We start from the raw sequence: 2326 nt of genomic DNA, 5'->3' as shown, positions 1-2326 counted from the left end.
TGAATAAAACAAATCATTACAAATTTAAGAGAATAGAAATCAATCCAGGATGATGGTTCAATGCTAAACTGTTGTTAAGAATAAGAATAAGAAATTGAGTTTGCTCCCATTATGCACTAAGAAGTAGCTTCTGGTTTGAGTACCAGTGAGATTCTTCATAACAATCCTTTTGGTCCTACAGATTTGAACCAAAGACAGAAGCAACTGCTCTCCTGTCATTAGAGTTGGCTTCATAAGATATCTATGTTTATAATGAGGGACAATATTCATTTCATCCAGGAAGACCAAGGAAGAGACATTGACTGATGTTAAAATATTGTTATTTGCCACTTCTGTGCCAGGCACTGAACTTGGCACGTGACAAGCGTCACATCTCAATCCTCAGAACATTCCAGGGAGGGTCCCATCTCCTGGACCATGAGAAAACTGAAGAACTGCCTATTGCAGTCTTGTGTGCTACTTCAAGTCTTTGGACCGCCTGAAGGTCTGCCCCTAGTACAGAGCAGTTCTGACCACTCAAAGGCCAGTGACATGGGTATTGAGGAGCAGGACACGCTGCAGCTGGAGCTTGAGACCCTGCTACTGTGCAAGGAGGCAACTGCTTGTACTGGAATATGAAACACACATCTTTATCGACTGGCAGGATAAGAAAGGTGAACGATTCCTGAAGCTAGGTCGAGACCATTAGCTTGATGCTCCCTGCAAACATGTGAAGCCCAAGGGGCAGAAACTGGAAGCAAAAACAGGACATGGGTCAGGCCCTGACCCAGAAAGACCCAAATCCAAAAACATTCATCCCAAGATCCAGGAATGTGAATGTATTGATGACCCAATCAATGTACCACAGATCTCCAAGAATGATGCTCCCAACAGGTTCGAGGCCTCGGTTGGGACCGATTGTGCTGACATCACCAGTGAGAAGGTACACATACTGGAGGAGCCAACGAAGAGGTACGAACACTAGCAGAGCTCCTGAAGCCCCCTGAAGAAGAAGGTACACATTGTAAGATTCCCACACTAGGGAAACACTACTCCCAGCACTGGATCCAAGAGAATCTGCTAGAGGGGAAGAAGGATGGGACTCGAGTAGCAGCTGTTGCTGACAAGAAGAAAGGCCTCATAGAACTGCTGACTGAACTGAACACAAAAATGTAGATGCCCTGATGAAGTTTGAGGTTCAGCCTGAGCAGCCATTAAATGGGTGTCCCTTAAGTGACCTTACACAGCACCTGCTATAGGCCCTAATGGAGGACTATATTCCCTATGGAGGACTCTCCTACTGCTGACATGTCTGGAATAGGAGAATCAGGGGCTGAGGGAGCGAGCACCTCTCCCTGAAATCAGAACAAACCATTCACTGTGCCACATACAAAGTCCCTGGAGAGTCACAATCAAGAAGGAGCTGATTGCCCAGGGCCTACTGAAGCCCGAGTAGTAGCCTACTGGGACTTTGAGGATGAGGTCCTTGCTGAGCTGCAAAGGGTGAGCTGAAGGCATTCAGGGCACACAACCGAATCAAGAAGAATGACCTGCAGAGGTTGGCAAAGGAGGAGTTGAGCTGGCAGGAGCTAAGGCTGTGGGTCCACAAGACAACGAGGTCATGGCTGCCTTCTGCAGGATCATGGCTACCTAGCAGAAGAAGCACACCCCCACAAAGAAGGAAAAGGGCCAGGCTTGGCAGACCCTGAAAAAGCAGGAGAGCATCCTGAAGCTCATAGATTGGTAGCCTTACCTGCTGCTGACCACCTCCATGGCCTGACAGAAGTCTAGTTCCTTTGAAACCTAGGCCAGCATCTGCCTATCAAATAATAACAGTCTCATGGCTGAAACAGTCTCAGGCCACTCAGGTGAGCTTTGTGCAGCCAATAAGCAAAGCTTTACAGTGCTGGCCTCTACCTAGCCTCTGCCTGATCCCAGATGAGCTGTCTTGTTCCTCGTCCCCTCTTAACATCTCCACACCTCTTCCTTAAGGACATCTTCCTTGAGGTTTTGTAAAGTACAAACTTAGGAATAAAATTACTGCTGTGTTTTGTTTTGCTTTTTTAAAGTTACGAAAACATTTTTATTTAACTTTATCATTTCTACATTATTTATTTTTCCCCTTTCCATTAACCCATCCTTTTATTTCTTCATTATGGGTTTTTATAGTACTACTAATCAGCAAACTTTGGTATTCTAAGAAGGTCCTAACTCCTTTGTTTCCTAACATCATTGGAGATCTATTCAAGATACTAAACAAAAAGATTCAAACCAGACAAAATGCCAGCTCTGAGAAGACAAAGAAAAAACCAAGAACCACCCCTAAACAAGAAACTATTTAGAATGG

General features: G+C 45.1%; 1 pseudogene; it reads left to right on the top strand.

Moving 5' to 3' along the window:
• Nucleotides 1–402: 402 nt before the first annotated feature.
• On the top strand, nt 403–1726 carry LOC116908234 (annotated as a pseudogene).
• Nucleotides 1727–2326: the final 600 nt, after the last annotated feature.

This window comes from Rattus rattus, chromosome 8 (genome assembly GCF_011064425.1).
Source record: "Rattus rattus isolate New Zealand chromosome 8, Rrattus_CSIRO_v1, whole genome shotgun sequence".
Classification (NCBI taxonomy): domain Eukaryota; kingdom Metazoa; phylum Chordata; class Mammalia; order Rodentia; family Muridae; genus Rattus; species Rattus rattus.
Note: the sequence above shows the minus strand (reverse complement) of the source record. Positions and strands in the feature narration are given on the sequence as shown.